We start from the raw sequence: 19,804 nt of genomic DNA, 5'->3' as shown, positions 1-19,804 counted from the left end.
ATAGATTTTTAAACTGCATGCCATTTGAGTAGTGTGATTTAATCCCATGCTGTCTCACCTAGGATGAGAGCATTCTTTTTTTTTTATTGGATATTTTCTTTATTTACATTTCAAATGTTATCCCCTTTCCTGGTTTCCCCTCTGGCAACCCCCTATACCATTCCCCCTCCCCCCTGCTTCTATGAGGATGCTACCCCTCCAACCCACCCACTCCCACCTTACTACCCTGACATTCCCCTACTCTCGGGAATCAAGCCATCACAGAACCAAAGGCCTCTCCTCCTATTGATGCCAGACAATGTCATCCTCTGCTACACATGCAGCTTGAGCCATTAGTCCCTCCATGTGTACTCTTTGGTTGGTGGTTTAGTCCCTAGGAGCTCGGGGGGGATCTGGTTGGTCGATGATGTTGTTCTTCCTATAGGTTGCAAACCCCTTCAACTTCTTCATTCCTTTCTCTAACTCCTCCATTGGGGTCCCCATGCTCAGTCCAAGGGTTGGCTGTGAGCATCCACCTCTGTATTTGTCAGGCTCTGGCAGAGTCTCTCAGGAGACAGACTCCTGTCAGCAAGCACTTCTTGGTATCATCAATAGTGTCTGGATTTGTTGTATATGAGATGGATCCCCAGGTGGGGTAGTATCTGGATGGCCTTTTCTTTAGTCTCTGCTCCACACTTTGTCCCTGAATTTCCTTTAGACAGGAGTCTTTTTGGGTTAAAAATTTGGAGATGAGTGGGTAGCCCCATCCCCCAAAACCTGCCTAACCTCTGGATATGGTCTCTACAGGTTTTCCCTCCCCTTTGTTGGGCATTTCAGTTAATCTCATCCCTGTTGGATCCTGGGAGCCTCTTGCTTTCCTGGCATCTGGGACTTATTGGTAGCTACCTCCAGTTCTCCATCCTCCATTGTTATATACCTCTGTTCAAATTCCCGACTCTCTGTAGATCATCCCCTGCCCCCCTTTCCCTCTCCCCCTCTTCTCTTTCTACCAAGTCCCTCCCACACTCTATCTCCCATGAATATTTTGTTCCCCCTTCTAAAAAGGACTGAAACATCTACATTTTGGACTTCCTTCTTCTTGAGCTTAATATGGTCTGTGAATTGTATCTTGGTATTCAGAACTTTTGGGTTAATATCCAATTATCAGTGAGTGTATACCATGTGTGTTCTTTTGTAACTGGGTTACCTCACTCAGGATGATATTTTCTAGTTTCATCCATTTGCCTAAGAATTTCATGAGATCATTGTTTTTACTACCTGAGTAGTACTCCATGTATAAATGTACCACATTTTCTGTATCCATTCTTCTGTTGAAGGACATCTGGGTTCTTTCTAGCTTCCAGCTATTGTAAATAAGGCTGCTATAAACATAGTGGAGCATGTGTCCTTGTTATATGTTGGAGCATCTTTTGGGTATATGCCCAGGAGTGGTATAGCTGAGTCCTCAGGTAGTGCAATGTCCAATTTTCTGAGGAACCTCCTGACTGATTTCCAGAGTGATTGTATGAGCTTGCAATCCTATCAACAATGGAGAAGTGTTCCTCTTTCTCCACATCTTCACCAGCATCTGCTGTTACCTGCGTTTTTGATCTCAGCCATTCTGACTGGTGTGAGGTGGAATCTCAGGGTTGTTTTGATTTGCATTTCCCTGATGACTAGGGATATTGAACATTTCAAGTGCTTCTCAGCCATTCGATATTCCTCAGTTGAGAACTCTCTTTAGCTCTGTATCCCATTTTTAATAGGGTTATTTGATTCTCTGAAGTCTAACTTCTTGAGTTCTTTGTATGTATTAGATATTAGTCCTCTATCAGATATAGGATTGGTAAAGGTCTTTTCCCAATCTGTTGATTGCCATTTTGTCCTACTGAAAGTGTTCTATGCCTTACAGATGCTTTACAATTTTATGAGGTCTCATTTGTTGAGTCTTGATCTTAGATCATAAGTCATTGGTGTTCTTCTCTTCAGGAAATTTCCCCCTGTGCCCATCTGGCAAATCCATGCTACCTTCCTATTAGTTATTTAGTAGTTTTACTTTGTCATTCCATTGACAGGGTACCAAAGTATTTGGGTTGGGTAAGCTTATTTTATTTGTTATTAACCTCACACAAGAGTAGTGATGCTACCTGAGAAGATGGCAGCTCTTTATATGAAAAGGTGAAAGCTTTCAACATAGTCAGGAAAGGACACAAATATATACCACAGTTGCACCGAAAAGATCATAACATTAACTGTAGTATATTATAATTATTCTATTTAGTTATTATTTTATCTTAATGTGTCTAACTTATAAATTAAATGGTATTATAGGTAGGTACAGGGAGAAGATATATACCAGAATTCAGTACTCTCCACAGTTTCTGGCATCCATTTGGGTTCTTGAAGTGAATATCTTGAAGTGAGTAAAAAGAAATAGTGGGAACTCAAACTTTACAGTAGGGCAAGAAATCCAATCAGTCTATCATTTCCATATTCAACTTTCTTCTCATTCTCTCATAGCAGAAGAGATAATTAATACAGGGTCTCAGTCTTTTATGTTAACTGTCCCCTTCCCTAAGAGAAGAGGCAGAGTATGGAGGGTGGCTGAAGATATCAGCTACAGTCTACTCTCAAATAATCTTCACGTCTTATCTCTTCACATCAGGGAAACTTGACCCAAGATGTCAATGGATTACAGCACACACTCCCGGGGTTGGGGATTTGGCTCAGTGGTAGAGCGCTTGCCTAGCAAGCGCAAGGCCCTGGGTTCGGTCCCCAGCTCCAGAAAACACACACACACACACACACACACACACACACACACACACACACACACACACACATACACACACTCCCAAACCTTGGAAAATCTGATGTCCTATCAGCAGCCTCTGTACTAAAGCTCATGTGTGTGGGTTCTCTTGACTGGTTACTCAGAGGGAAAACATGTCGCTCTCACATGTAAGACCCTGCAAGCACCATGAATAAGCAAAAAGCCCAAAGCCCGTGCCCATGAAGCAAAGAAATAAGTAATCATGAAATCATAGTAGCTAATATATAGAGCTTATTTGTGTCTTATAATATTCTGAAAACTTACATTTATTAACTCATTGATCTTCATGGTGAGGTCTGATTGCTAACAACTCCACAGATTAGCAAGAAAAGGCACAGAGAGGGAAAGATCTCACATAGTCTGACCAATTCCAAGTAATCTGCCACTGTGCTGTCCTGCCTCTGAGAGAAGGCGTGTGTTTGCATATGTACATATGTATTTGGACCCTGATGAGTCTATATGAAATCATACCTGAGGAAGTGGAAAAGATCTAAGATGAACAAATCCTGCCCCTCACTGTGCCTTGAAGAAAAGGAAAGAAATATCCATTTTATCAGCCACATGGTAGAGAAGCCTGTGATGTTGGATATCAAAGTTGGCCCTTCTACAAGCAGAATACTTCAAGGAAAAGAACAGGCCACCCTCCAGTCAGACAAAGCAGCCACAAGTCTAAATTCCAGTGGCCTCTGTGACAAAGAAGAGATTAACTCCCCCATTGCCAGTCTGCAGTTCCTTGCCAAAAGTCATGGCTGCCAGGGAAGGCACGTTCTAAAGTGCCTGCCTCTGACACTTCACCTGGACTTGAGCTGCAGTCAACATAGCCTTTTGCACACCTTTTTGTTTTGTTTTAATCTGTCATCTGTCATGTGTCTGACTAGCATAGCCTCTGCAATGCAAGAAGAAAGCCCTGGGTTTTTGAAACAGAACTTAGCAGATGCATTTCCTTCTGGATTTAGGAAAAACAGGATCTCATCAGCAAAAAGCTCTTTTTTGGACCAATACTGAGTCTTCAAGCTGGCAAAGCTGCCTTCCCTTTAAGCCTTCAGGCTGATCCAGTGCTCTTTGTGCCTCTTCTCTCATAGGTCCTCCTGTGAGACCTGGCTGAAGGCACATGAACATGTCATCCAGGAACTACAGAACTTGGCTAGAATCTTCAAGTCCATTCAAAGACCCACACATCACCTGAGGCGAGAAAACAGGATTAGGGTCTTCAAAATCACCCCTGGGTCTCACTTGTTGGACCGGAAGAGGTTTCCAGATAAACAGCCAAGGTCAAGGACTTTTTTTTGACCTCCCTTTCCTGGGTCATTTCACTGCCAGTCAGACTGGGTGGAATAGCTTTTTAGTCTGAATTCCTCTCTGGCTAGAAGGGGTGAGGGAAGGCAAGGGAGGGCAGGGAATCACAGAATCAAGGCTGGATGGGTACTGTGGTACTGGAAATCAACCCTTTCCTCGAGAGTCCTTCCAACAGACTTCCTGCATTCAATTAAAACTCTATGAAAGTCAGCCTGCTGTTAGGACACACTCAAAAACCTCAACAGCCCTCAAGTGGCAAAGGAATTCCTATTTCTGTCAAAATGCCAGACAAGTGGGTCAAGAACTGAGCTGTCTGATTCTGACACAGCCGCTGCACTATAATGACTCACAGGCACAGAGAAAGGGGGACAGAGACAGGGAAGATACAGACAGAAAAGGGGTTTCCCTAAGTAGGCCACTTACTGACTCTGGCACTAATCAAAACCTACCAATTCAGTCTTCTTCCTTCAGAAAGAACTATAGGCCAAAAATGCTACTGTTTGCAACTCAGTGTCTCCCAAAGGGAGATCTGCAATAAAGGCCAGGTCACTATAGTGTAATTACTGGGAAGGATGTAACCTTTGGGAATTAAAGCTTAGAAATACATGCCTTAGTCATTAAGGGTCACTCTGCAGGGAACTGTGGGAAGGGATTCCTCTTTTTTCCACTGTTTGCTCCCTAGTTCATGAGATGATAAAATATCTATTCCACATATTCTGGCCATGAAAGCTGTCACCCCAGAGGTCTAAAACTAAGGACATTTAATCTTGAACTAGTCCTTCCCAAGCTGTAAGCCCCAGTAAGCTTTTTCTCTTCCTACATTAAATGTCTGGAGAATTTTACTATAATAATGGAAATCTGGCTAATACGCAAAGTCACAAAATAGTTAAGACATCTGCATGATTCTCAAAAAATTCTCCAGGAGTGAAGGGTGCCTGAAAATCTAAAGGGTGGTTTCTCAAAGGGTATTCTTTACAGGTGTTGAAATTTAGGAGGGGTTGTTGTTACCCAAACATTCTGCTTTCTAAAATTTCTCAACCTTAATTGCTTTTGTAGCAATTTCAACACTGAGGCATGTTAGACTGAATGAGACGCACACAAACTGGAGTATCCCAGAGGGTTAACATTTGGGGGAAATGCCAGCTAGACTGTATATGAGATAGATAGGTTTCCTTTATTTCTGCTGTTTCTCACCTCCAAGATACCCCCTGGGACAGTTTATGACATGCCAACTCACTTAATGCCACTATAAAGAAACCCATCAAATGCTGATACCCCAATAAAGCTCTTACAACAACTTGCAGCGAAAGCCCCTCTATTTCTTCCAGATGCCACTTTAAACATATAATCAGCCAGTGTCTCAGGAGAACACAACCCACACTGCCTCTCAGGAGTGAATGTTTGGAGTCTGCTACACAATGAAAGCACAGAGGCTTCCAGGACGTAGGAGTCCAGGAAACTAAAACAAACCAACCGTAAACAATGTGCGTATGGCTCTGCCTGTGCGGAGTCTATATCTGTCTGTCTAGTTGGCTGTCCATCCAGAGTGTGTGTGTGTGTGTGTGTGTGTGTGTGTGTGTTTGTGTGTGTGTGTGTGTGTGTGTGTGTGTGTGTGTGTGTGTGTTGAATTCAGACCTTTGACTATTGGGGGAAAAAAAGAAGAGAAAAATCCCCGAGTGCAGAGCCATGGTCCCCATGGATACAGAAACGCTCCTACTCTGTTCCTTCCCTTCAGCTTCCACCTGTCAGGAAGCAAATCAGCAATGCTACTCATGGAGTCTAATGTTCTCCAGTTAGCAGTAGTTTAAATGTACGCCTGCCCCTCTGGATGGCTTCCAGTCTGGGGTCCTTTTCCCCATGGAAAGAGAGTATAGAGTCACCTGTCCTCTGGGTTGCACAGCTCTTCCTTCAGTTAGACAAGGAAGGTCTCCATATCCACAGCTTCCCATAGAGGGTCTTTAGCACCTTGATTTAGCAGCCACATCCTTCAGTCCTTGTCTCACAGGATGCTTTATGGGGATAAATGATCCTGTTAACAGAGACAAATAACACGGGAGGGAGAGGCAGATGAAGAAGCATGAGGCTGAGATATGAAAGAAGATGGAGAGGCAATGAGGTAGAAATAGACAGGAGAGTTGCTGCAAAGCAGCAACAATGACCAGGACGTTGTAAGCTCCACACCAGATCAGATGGCTTCGGTGCCTGAACATGAGCATGAGAGTGTGAACCCAGATGGAAGGAATACGTGGAGTCCTCCTCTCAGCCCTGGGAACCAATGATAATGTGCTAGAATGAACCAGGCTTTGGCATCAAATGAATTCAGGTCTGGATCCAAGTGCTATCACTCGCCAGCTGTGTGTATGAGTCCCCTTGCTACTCTCTCTTGTTCTATGTGTCTAGACTCCCCCCCCCCCCGCCCATGGCAGTGTGGGGATGCTGGTGAGAAAACTGGTTCACACCAGGTGAGGCCAGTTCCCAAATGTATGTCTTTCTGCTGAGTGTGACTCGCAAGAAGAGAGACAAAAGGCAAAAGTAGTTCTGAAAGACAGAAGACTCCCGAGGAAATAGGAGGTGGACCTGGGCTCCCCCCTCTCTTGGCTCCACACTAAGCATCCTCAATTCTCTGGTTCTGTTGTAGCTCATCGCACCATGCTTCTACCACACACCCTGTCCTCATTCTCAGCTGCTTGAAATCTTTCTCTTGTTTTGGTTTTTGTTTGTTTGTTTGAGTTTTTGTTGTGTTTTGTTTTGTTTTGTTTTGTTTTTGTACAAGCTAGATTTTTGTGGTGGCCTGCCTCCATACTGGACCCTGCCTCCTGCCTCCTGTCTTCTCTCTCTATGCAAGAAGACATTTCAACCAAAGACTAGTCAACCAACTCTAGTCAACCAAAAAGCTATTGCAGGCATTATTATGGTACATAACTTCTGAGGCAAGGTCACAAAAGCTAAGTGTCTGCTTTGTTCTCCATTCTCTAAAAGAGTTTAGCAGACATATTTTAAAGACATGAATGAAACCAAATTACAGTGACGTCTACATGATAAGAAACTAATGCCTCCTCTTCCTAGCTTATGTTAGAAAGCCATCTTTAAAATGGTCCTCCCCCCTCTATCCGGCCTTTAGAACATGATGGCAGCCTAAGCGAGCCTACAGCTTGACTGACACATTCCAGGCATGACACCACACAGCTAAGTCGCTCCTAGATTTCTAACTCATAGAAACACTGTGAGACACTAAATACATACTGTTTGAAGTCATTCATTTTGCAATAATTTATTACACAAGACACAGACATCAGCACACACAGAACGACATATACATTGTTTGCGGTTGGTTTGTTTTAGTTTCCCAGACTCCTACATCCTGGAGGTCTCCGAGCTTCCATTGTGTAACAGGCTCTAAATATCCACTCCTGAAAGGCAGTGTGGGTTGTGTTCTCTTGAGACACTGGCTGATTCCATGTTTAAAGTGGCAGCTGCTATCTAGTTTAAACTGTTATGACTCTACTCGGTTGTTGTTCTGCTGTTCAGCCTCATACGCCAAACTCGGTCCTGTTGTCTCTGAAACAGAGTTCTAAGAATGGACACAGTGACTGCTGTGGACTGAACACTATCCCTCCCTACACAAACCATATAGGTTGATCAAAGCCAGATCTCGTTCCTACAGAGTCACTCTAACAGCTTTGATTCATGCTACGCTGTTTTCTTGGATATCTGTAGTGTGCAATTATTAAAAAAACAATCACGCTAAAGCTGGCTACTTGCCAGCAATGCAGTCTACCCTCCCCCCATTGGGAGCTGCAAGCCAAGGTCTTCCCAGGTTCCTGCCATTAGCCTGTCCCTGAAACCGCTTGTATCTTCCCAGGCCATCTGCCCCCTGCTAGCCCTTGCGGCTAGCTCTACACCACTGGCCCCTTATAATTAAGACTCCAGAGGCTTGTGATTTATCAGTCAGATTTATAACAGTAAATTTTCAACCCCCAAAATGCCCACACAAAGAACTCAAAACTCAATTGATATTGATACAAACTGCTCACCTAGATTGGACAAATGTGACCTATATTATTCTATTGTTCCTCTAAGCTATCCATAGCTACCTGTGGCTATTTCAGGCCAGTGGATCCAGTTTGTCTTCTTCCTCCATCTTTTCTAGTCCTTCCTTCCTTGTTCTACAACTTTTAGCCCCACCTTCTTTTTCCATTGCCCAATCACAGACTCTGACCTTATATTTCACTTGACCTCACCTCCGTAGAGACAGCAATCTACGAATATCTGTCTTACTATTTTGTATCTACTTCCTTCTCAACTGTAACTTTGTGGGGGCAGGAGATGCACACTATGCACAAATGAGGAGACTGAAGTGCAAAGTACTTAACTGATTAGCCCAAATCAGAGCTACTTAGGAGGAAAACTTGGACATGAGAACCTTGGGATTTCTCTGCTGGCACAAGCAATTGAATACCCACTGGGTTTAGCTTTAGGGTACATACAGCAATTTCTACATGGGCAGAAGAGCCATAGATTTCATAAAGATGGGGAAAGTGAAATGCTACCAATTTGGTACTGTTGTTGTAAAAATATATAAATAATAAAAAGTAACGGTTGTCTTTTACCCCGCTAGGTCCTCACTGCGGTGCCCCAGATATCTGCTAGATATCTTGGCAGAGACACAGCCCAGCCGCACACTTTTCTACACTCAAACCCTCACATAAAAGAACACACAACACAATAATCTTAGATCCAATTGGTAAGATATAATTGCCCACTTAAACATACAAAGCCCGGTACCATTCATCCCTTGAGAACATTAATAACAACCTGTAAATACACAGAGCAGAATCTTAACATCACCTGCCATCTTGTCCTGCCATAGCTTCTCTCCTCTCTCTGTCTCTTGTCTCTTCCTCTCTCCCCTAGTCTCCTCCTCTTCCTTCAAACTTCTCTCCTGCCCATCCTTCCTTCTCCTCCAATGACAGGCCGCCTTCTATCCTGTACCTGCCCCTCACCAGTACTTTACAAATTCAATGGAGAGGTGTTTCTGGTGAAGTCACCTGAGTTCTGAGTCCTTGACTAGGCATCTGTCCTTGGGGCAGTGGAATTAGCATCAAAATACAGTAACTTCAGGGCAAACCACAACATGGTACCACAGAACAGTAACATACTATTGCCTCCTACTTCTAGAGGTAGATGGGCTCAGCTTGTCCCTCACTTGGAAGTCTTTCTGATACTGCTATTACATGCCGGTGTCACTGGCTGGAGATATTTGAAGAGGTTTTTGGTCTATATGTCTGTCTGTCATTAGGGCTAGGATGACTGCAAATGTTGGAGTAAAGGGCCATCTTTCTCTTCAAGCACTCTCTCTACCCAGTTAGCTTCCCCTTGTTTGTGGCCTGCCAGTCCTCTGGGTAATCAAACTTCTTCTGCAGTAACTACAATCTCCTGGGCATCCTAGCTCTTCAGAGCATCTCCCAGAGCTGTGTGTCTTCTCCTGATCTAAGCTTAGAAGGCTCAGAATGTCATTTCAACCACATTCTGTTAAGCAAGTTACGAAGTTTCCTTGCTAGCGCACACAGGTGACAATGCCATCAACATTCACCCCACACAGTCCCAGCCCTCTTTTTTCTCCTCTCACCCCAAGCAACATTTTCTTCTCCATCTTTCAAGGCCTCACTAAAATCCCTTTGAAGTCTCTCTAGATTTTGCTAAAAGACTCCCTGTGGATATTCTCTCACTTATTACTCTGTCTGAAAACAAATACCACATGCTTTTTTATGTTTTAGCTGTACCTTACTTATGTTCCAGTTATCAATTTCTTCTCTCAAAAACTCTTAAAATGTAGTAGCTTAATGTGGCTGAGTTGGGTGAAACACCGATAGTCCCAGGCTAGGGGACACTGAGGTAGGGGCTATGGGTTCAAAGCTAGCCTGGATTATGTAGTAAGACCTTGTCTCAGAACAAAACAAATCAAACAAGAAACCTCAAGGCTTACAGCAGCAATGTATATTTCTCTGAATTCTGGTGGCTGGTGGGTTCATGTAGACAACATCACGTGATGGCTTCTCGCTTTGCTTTTCTATGGCACTGAAACCAGCAGAAGGTGGACATTTCCACACTTGTGGCACAGAAGACTGGGATAGCTAGAGGTTGAGTATGTACTGATCTGTCTTCATGTACTGTTTCTACATAGCCTAAAAGACTCGGGATGGTTGGACTTGTCACGTGATGGTTCCTTCCTCCTGAGAGATAATTCCAAGTGCAAATACAAACCACTAGCCCAGACCTTGGTTCATAGGTGTGTTTGTATCTTCTTTATAATATACCTAAGTCAAACCAACAACACAGAGAAAACCAAATAGCTTATTCATTAAGTAGTTAGTGGAACATTCTTAAATTTTTCTAATAATGAAGTAGCTGTGTTAAAAAAAAAGTCAGTTTATTTTTATTTTATTCTTAAGTAAATGTACTCACTGATGGTGCGTATCCATCCAGACTTTAAGAAGCTTCGCAACAATCTAAATACCCTTGTGAATTTTCTGTTATACATGTTTCATATCACAAAGGCCACCAAAAACCAGGCCATGAAAAGTTATGAAATCATCAAGACTGTAGCAAGAGACTGAAATTGTGCATTAACTTGAAGGAGGAGTTTTATAGTGTCCATCTAGAGAGCATGTGTGTTCCTCCAAGTTATCAAATAACTTGTGCTCCGGTGAGATTTCCAAAACAGCCACAGCACAGCATTCAGGAACACTGTATCCACTACAGCTGGTCCACTACACCAATCGAACTGACAGTAGACATGTAGAGTGGGAAATAGTTTCCACTGGGTCCCATCTTCAACTTCCCATTGTTACCTAACCATTAGTGGCCACACAAATATATAAACGATGACACTTGACTTTTACTGAAAATAAAATCAGGAAGATGTGGAAGCAAAATGAGATAGGATCTGAATCTCTCTCCTGGCCTAGGAACAGTTCCACGGACTATTAAGGAAGTCACCATTTATTTGTATCTGCTTAGTGATGCTGTTCACTAAGTAGTGAAAGTTTTCCTTCCTTTAAATTGTGTACTTAGGATTTCCAATGAATATATACCCAATAGTAGATATCAAAAACCATTTGCTCAACAAAGGAATATCTAGGAAACAGACATTAGTCTGAGAAAACAAGAATTTTTCCTGGGAAAGTCTGTGTTAAGCTGACAGATTTTTTCGGTAACAAATGCTGTAGACAGAGCAGCTTAAAAGCAAGAATTTACTTCCCCAAAGCTCTGGAATTGGGAAGTCTACAATGAAAGTATCAGCAGGGTTATTGCTCCCACACCCTCTCCCTGGCTTGCAGGTGGCTGCCTTCTTGCTTCTACAGAGCCCTTTCTCTGTGTGCAATAGTATGTCCGTTATGTTTATTCACTTTACAAGGACACCAGTCATACAACTTTGTTTAACTTTAATTACTTCTCTAAACTCCTCATCCCCAAATATAGTCACACTGGAATGAGAACCTCAGTCTTCAGTTATTAATTTTGGTCTTTAAGATGACTAAATTAAGGGGTCATCATACCATTTTCTTAAAAGATCTTTTAAGGCATAAGTAATTAACTTGTAAGAATTAGATCATGGAAATCCTTATCCTCCAGAAATGAAACACAGAAACTATGTATGTATGTATGTATGTATGTATGTATGTATGTATGTATGTATGTATTCGGGAGGGGGCATCTGTATGCCCTTCGGTAGACTTAGCATTCTTTTCTAGAAGGATTTTGGAAGGTGCTATACTGAGAAGCTATGATTAAGTCCTGCTGAATGGACATTAGGCATGGGTGCTTTCTGCAACCTTCTCTATGCAACCAGGGTTACGGCTCACTGGTGCAAATGCTTCCTCTTTAAATTGTGCTCAAAAGACCAGCAGCATTTTCATTACCTGCAAACTCACTGGAAATTCTCTATTTCAACCTACTCTTTGGTGTAGAGGAACTAAAGGTCAGGTCACATGATGTGACCAGTAAACTTTAAGATGCACTTTGTATTAGTGAGTGTTCTCTAGGGGCACAGAAGGTATGGAACATCTCTCTCTATATAATGTATTATAATGACTTCCATTCTGTAGTCCGACTAACCCCCAACAATGGATAGTTATAATGGGAAATCCAAATATCTAGTTGTTGCTCAGTCCCTTGAGGCCAGTTGTTTGACCTGATCCTCTGTATAAAGTGGAATTCTGAAGAGGTAGGTTTCAACAGATGTGCTGGCAGGTGAAGAGTCAGTCTTCCTTCTTCCAATGTCCTTATGTAGGCCTCCAGTAGAAGGTGTGGCCCAGATTAAAGGTATGTACCATACCCCTGGATCTGGAACTTGCTGGCCTTGATCAGAGATTTTCTTACCTCAGTCTCCAAGGATGAAAAGTGTGTACTACCTTGCCTGGGCCTAAGCTTTTTATGACCACTATGCCTCAAGATCTCCATGTCAAGATCCAGGTCAGAAGCTTGTGTCTTCCAGCCTCAAGACCTGGTTGACAGGTGTGTGCCCTTCATTTCTGGATTGTAGTTCATTGCAGATGTAGCCAAATTGACAACCAGGAATAGCCATCACACTTGACCGTGAAATTCCTCAAATCATGAAAGATAGCTATGATGACAAAATTTCTAAAGCCACTGAGAAATATTTCTAATATGCAATTCAGGGGTAGTTTACATAGCCATCTCGTTCTCTGGTTTGTGGTGAGATTATGCTTTTTTTTAATGATAAGGCTATGCCTAAACATAAGAGCCCACCAGAGGCATCTAATCCAAAACAGAAACAAGCAATGAGATCAGCCCATAGATGGCCTGTCACCTATCTCCAATCACTATGGACAATGACTCAACAACCAACCTCAGCTGGGCTATCCAACATTCACCTTAAAAAGATATACGTTGCTCTTAGCAAAATAGATTTTTACTGAGCCATGGTAACAAAAACAAAAACAAACAAACAAAAGCAAAAACAACAAGTAGGGCAAAGAAATGTGAAGGGGCATAATGGGAGAAATATGCAGGGAATGATGGGAGAAATGTGCCTGTGGAAAGTATTCCACCTTACTGCCCATTAGATCCACATTCCTAACCCCCAAAGCTTTTGGATCATAACTCTTGGCCTCTTTCAAAGATAGCCCCTACCATTTCTCTGGCTATTTTTAACAAAAAGAGGTGAATCGCTCAAAAATAAGACCAAGAAGAGGAAGTTACTCCTGAAAAGCAGCAAACCCTAGAGTCATCACTCTAGGCAAGTTGCTACATGAATTTTGTTGAAAAGTTGTAATGATGATTCACTCTGAAGCATTTTTTTTCCTATCTTTTAAGAAATTACTTTCAAGTCTGACATGGTGGTGCATGCTCTTAAAAATCCAGGCACTCAGGAGGCAGAGGCAGGTAAATCTCTGAGTTCAAGGTCAGCTTGGTCTACAGAGGGAGTTCCAGGGCAGCCATGACCATACAAAGAAACCCTGCTTCAATCAATCAATCAATCAATCATCAATCAATCAAGCAGTTAGTCAGTCAATCACTTTCAGAGTTCAATTCTACCATGTCTTCCAATTATAATGTGTATTTTACATTACTCTAACCCTTTTTCCAAAGTAGGGTAGTTTGGGTTGAATTTTGCATATTTAGAGACACTATAGGGTATCCTTAGCAGGGTCCTCTGCACTAGCCACTTGTCCCAAAGTTCCTCCACATAGCCACCAACGTGTAACTACCTGTGTATTTTATTTATTAGTTACATCATCAGTGTTATGATAAAATATCCTGACAAAGGTAACAAGGGACAAAGAAAAATTGGCTTGCAGTTGCAGTATGACACAGTCTACTATACCAGAGGGGACATGGCAGCAGGTACTGTCTTGCCCAAGTTGCAGGGACCCCGAAAGATCAAGGGTCTTCAATTTTGGAATCTCGAGCAAGGTCTCTGACTGTCCCCATTGCAGCAGGTCAGAGTGAGAGCCCCCAGTCTAAGGGCTCAGGGTTTTTATTGTGGTTACAGCAAACTTGGGTAATTTCCATATGGGTCAGCAAGTTCATATTTTCAAAACTGAATTTCTGGTGTAATCTGCAGGCAACAAACATGAGGGCAGGAGCACCTGACAAACAGGATGGTCAGATTATCTGTCTTAGGCTATCTCCATGTACCTTGACCCTGCTGTTATAGCCTGGCTGTTGCTAATTGGGAGTCGAGGGGTATCATAGGATGTTTGCTCAGGTGTGATTTTCGTCCTAGAATTGGAGTTTAGCCCCTGGTCTTACACAAAATGGAGTTTCTTCAAAAACGGACTTAGTTATTATGCTCCAGTACTATGGAGGCAGGTGAAGGAGGCTGATCACATTGGATCCAGTGAGTGTGGACTCAAGAAACAGAACAGGAAGTGGGGCTGTGCTTTAATGCCTCAATGGCTACCCCAGTGACTCACACCAACTTCCAAAAAGTGCCAACAGCAGGGATCCAAGTGTTCAAACCCTGGAGCTGGAGGGAACTTTCATATTCAAACTCCAAGAATCTTCAAGTCCTTAGAATTGAATTTTAACCAAATCCCTGCTTCTTAGCACTTGTAACAACAATATCAACAATAAAAATACCAAATAGGTTTTTTAAAAATAGGCAAACATGTTTGAACAGTCTTAACTGGGACACGTGGACAGTAATCATAAGCATCAAGACTTCCCTTACTATAATTTACTAACTCATGTTAGTAATATATAATTACTAATAATTATATAATTAACTAATTCATGTTAAAATGTCCATCTTAGAGTTCTTCGCCTCTGATTGCTGACACATCTAGTAAAACCAACTTCAAAATGATGTGTCCCTTTATTAAGACTAACTAAAATACCAGATATTAGCATGGCTATTAATATTTTAACAAAAATAATGTTAATTCATCTTATAATTATTTACTTAATTATAATGAGTCAATAATTATTTCAGTTTTCCGTTTCTGGCTGCATCTTTTTACATGTTTTTATTTTTCTTCTCTCAGTAATGTGTATTCAAGCCATGTTTCTGTGAGTGGAATATGTCCAATCTGATATTTTAGTATTCTATTCGAAATGTTTAGTCCATTTCTCTTGAATGTAATTACTGAAAGGTATGAATTTCTATCGTCTACTGGATTATTGTTCATTTATATTTGACTGACCTATTTCATGTTATTTTTCTCTCATTTCTTCCCCTTTTCTTTGTGATTAATCAGGTATTATTATTTTACTTTTCCCCTCTGTCACCTTCTAAGTCAGACTTTTTTGGAAGTAATTTCAGACATTTTTATCTAATAATATCCTAATATGGATTATTAGCTTTACTGCTGACTTTCATTGCTAAAGCCCTAGAATATTTTACATTGCTTATCTCCGTTTCAAAACTTTGTACTTTTAATTAGCATACACTTTGATTTGGCATCATTTTGACACCCCACAAATTTTAAAAGAAGTATTTCCCCAAGCCCCCCAAATAATACATATTCTTATATACTCTCATGCTAATGTTTACTTAGGGTCCCCCGAGCGCGCGCGCATGTGTGTGTGTGTGTGTGTGTGTGTGTGTGTGTGTGTTTGTGTGTGTGTGTGTGTGTGTGTGTGTGTGTGTGTGTCTCTCTCTCTCTCCCCCAACTCCCCTCTTCTCCGGTTATTTTGTTGTGTTGCTGGAAAGTGATGCCAGGAGTAATTTGAGTGTATATCAGACAACTTCTCAACCACAGATATGTAACCCAGCCCATAACACTTTATTGTTCTTCATTTGTTTCTCTATTTGCTTGCTTTTATTTGAAGTTATTTCTCTTCTAGATGAAAAAAAAATGCTTCTTCTAATTCTTTTAAAAGGCAGGAGCTGAACAAGGACAATGGATATGCTAATGTGGATGGAAAGAAAGTAGCCCAGGGGGCTTCCACCCTACACAAAGTCCTGGAGGCAACCAAGGAATTTTGTGAGCAGGGAGAAATAGTCTTCCCCAGGAAAAGTACATCAATTGATTGTCCAACAGCAAATGATCAGCCCTCAAAACATCCCTAAAAGAAATATTATACAGACAGATTGTACAGACAGATTATGCAGATTGTACTTCTGCATATATGAGAGAGAGGGGGGGCAACAAATATAATAATAATAATAATAATAATAATAATAATAATAATAAAGATATGACTTTGAAAAAGAGCAAGAAAGGGCCTATAAGAGGGTTCGGTGGGAGGAAAGGGAAGGGAGAAATGATGTAATTACAATCTCAAAAAGTAAAAGAAATATTTTTCTATTAGGTTTCTCAGCTTTTGTATATCTAATTTATTATTTATTCTTTCAGTCTGCTAAAAGCACTGTCCTACTGTCCTCCACCTCCATTGGCTCTGTTGAGAAGTCAGTTGTCCATTGCTCCCCTGAAGGATCTGTGTACTTTTCTTTCAGTTTCTATTTTTCGCTCTGTCTATGACTTTTTGCAATTTCGCTATGATGGACCTCAGTTTTGTTACATTTCTCTCTCTCTTGGGGCTTACAGAGATTGTTGATTTGCAATTTATTCTCTCATCATTTTGCAGTAATGACTATATATTCAATTACTTTTCTGGTCCCTAGGCAACTCTTATTCTAGTTTACTTCTGGGTTTGAAATTATGCTATTTAAGGTGTTGTTTCTTATTCTGCCCAATATAATCCATAACATTTTTTATATAGTTCAATTTTTTTCAAATCTGAGTCTTAGTTTGGATATTTTCTACTGATCTGCATTCTCTTCTATTATGTCAAATCTATAAAGTTTTTCATTTCAGGTATTGTACATTTCAATCATAGAATTTGCATTCAAGATAGGCTGGTGGCAATCAATACATAAGCAAAAGAAATGTGACTTGTAAGTCCAACTCAGCTACATAGCAATTTCCAGGGCATATAACTAACAAAATTTCACATTATCATTAAAATATCAAAAACAAGCCATTATATTGATTTAATATTATTGTTAATGAAGGAAATAACTTATTCAGTTTAGATATGTTATGCATATGCACGTGCATATGTGTGCATATGTTTATATATATGTGGTTATTGGAGCTTTTGTCTCATATGTAGATTTAATAATCACTACTCCCTTTATTGTTGTTTTATTTAATTCCAATTATCTGCTGCAAATATGTTTTTTCTATCTTTCCTGTGTTTTCCCAAATGTTTAATTTCATATTATTTTGCAGCGTTAGAAGTCAAACTTGGGACTTTATGCTTGCTAGGCACAGTATGCCAATTAGATATATCCACAGCCTTCATGAATATTTTAATTGCCATATTTGTTGTTGTTATGTATCGGAGACAGATAACTCAAGGTAGGCCTTTAACTTGAACTTGACTCAGCCTTTGAGTGCTGGAACTATAGGAATATAGCACTGTGCCTAACTCAGTTATTTTTGTTTGTTGCTTATTATTTATTATTTATCTGATGAAGAAGACCTAACAGTTGTAAGGGTCCATAAAATGAAGAAAAATAATACCCCAGACTCAAATAGCATGTAAACGTATGTTGGGGTCTTCCATTACCAAAACAGACAACCAAGTGAGCTCTCAGATTTGATTTAAAGCACATTGCAGTTCCCAGATAGATGAGTTTTATCTTACTCTATCTCTTGGGATTCCAGAACTGGGGTGTGGAGGCTGGAGTCTGGGTGTTTTTATATTAGTAATTGACTTGCCTGGGCTTGCCTCGACTTGCCCAGTTCTTAGGTCTAGTCTCCATGAACCCTGTCATGGAGTCAGCCTAGCCTTCTCACAGTGTACACATTGGAAGGTGGGTTGAATATGCTTGGCCCACCCGGGAAAGTGGCACTATTAGGAGGTGTGTCCTTGTTGGAATAAGTGTGGCCTTGTGGGAGGAAGTGTGTTTTGGTGGGTGGGTTTTGAGACTATCCTCCTAGCCACATGGGAGTCAGTCTTTACCTGTTTGCCTTCTGAATAAGATGTAGAACCCTCAACTTCTCTAGCCCCATGTCTCTCTGGATGCTGCCACGCTCCCACATTGATGATAATGTACTGAACCTCTGAACCTATAAGCCAGCCCCAATTAAATGTTGTTCTTATAAGAGTTGCCTTGGTCATGGTGTCTGTTCACTTCCAAGAAAACCCTAACATAGAGGACTTAGCTGATCTCTCAATTTTCTTGGTTCAGTCCAATTTGCAATTTCTGAAAATATGTTTTTACTGACTTCCAGAGAGTAAAGAAATAAATCATAGTAGTATGTTCTTTTCAGAGGATCTTCCCTTTTCTATGTGAAGTAGTGAGCTGAGAGAATAGCACAATACCACTGAGAAAGGATTACAAGTCTCTGTCTACTTATGGTTATTTTTTAGTGAACCAACTGAGAGAATGGGGAATTTTTTTCTTTTTTGTTATTTTTGGCCAGATGCTATTCACACCAGTATATTTTAAACTCCAACTCTTGTCTTCGTTGTTATCAAACCATTTAAATCTATTTGTTTGTCAAAGACTTTCTGCTAAATTCCTCAACTTCCTGTTTTGGCAAGCTCAGATTGTCAAGCTTATGGAGCAAGAAAGGGACACATTTCAGGATACATTCTCTAACCTTTCCTCTCACCAGAAAGAGCTCCTAGGAGAAATCTTAGAGTTTCCAATATCTAATTTTGCACCTTTAGTACCAGAAGATGGCTAATATCTCTCTGCTTTACTTTGTGCATGCTAGCAATATTTTTCTGTAGGGGGTCCTTCATCTGAATTCTCAGCCCCCTGTTTTAAGCCCCAGAATTGGCAACTATCCAGAAGCAAAAACAGAGCAATGGATGCTGAGTTTTATCCCTGGGGTTTCCCCTTTTAAGGTATTTTAGACCTTCAGTCCTCAATACTTTATGTGTCTCTGATTTTTTTTTCAGATAGATATTTTTACTTGATACTTTTAGTTGCCTTGAGAAAAGCATGGATGGGCTTTAACTTGTGATAGTCATAATCTGAATAGAAAATCCCCCCATCCTGAATATTGCATTTTTATAGGTGTCTCAATAAGAAAATGGTCTACCAACAAATACTAAATCACCCAATCCCAGATAGTGATGCAGGCTCGTGTTACCAGGAAACTGGGCTTCCTATCTGTCAAATCATACTTTTATTGATGAAAGAATTTTAAGGAGGAATCAGAAAGAATTTCAAAGACCATTTTACTAGAGTTTGAGAAAAAAATAACAAAGGGTAGGTAAAGTTGTAAAATTGTCAACTACCAGGAGGGAAACAGAAAGAGAGAACAAGTCAGGTCTTTTAACCTAGGGTCAACAACAGAGGTCTTTTAAAAGGTGGAACTGGGAGTATTCATAGAAAACAGTGAGAAAACCCAGAGTATCAGGAAGTTTTGGATGATATTCAGAGACAAAGAATGTTATAATTATTGTTTGTCTTTTGAGACAAGGTCTCTCTATATAGCCTTGGCTGTCCTATAACTAACTCATGTGTAGACCAGGCTGAACTTGAATTCACAGAGATCCACCTGCTTCTGGCTCTTCAGTGCTCATATTAAAGGTGTGTGTCGCTACAACTAGTTCTAAAACCTGTAACTTCTAAGCCAGAACTCAGAAAAGCAGGCAGGCTTAACAGTAAGGATCTGCCAAGAACTGCATCAAAGGAAGGGCTTCTGCGAATTATACAGTCATCTCACTAGGAGGATAACTGTTCCTACTGTCTCTTCCTTG

The sequence above is a fragment of the Rattus norvegicus genome, chromosome 8, assembly GCF_021556685.1.
Source record: "Rattus norvegicus strain SHRSP/BbbUtx chromosome 8, alternate assembly SHRSP_T2T, whole genome shotgun sequence".
NCBI classification, from domain to species: Eukaryota; Metazoa; Chordata; class Mammalia; order Rodentia; family Muridae; genus Rattus; species Rattus norvegicus.
The sequence above is the reverse complement of the archived record's forward strand: the minus strand, read 5'-3'. Positions refer to the sequence as shown.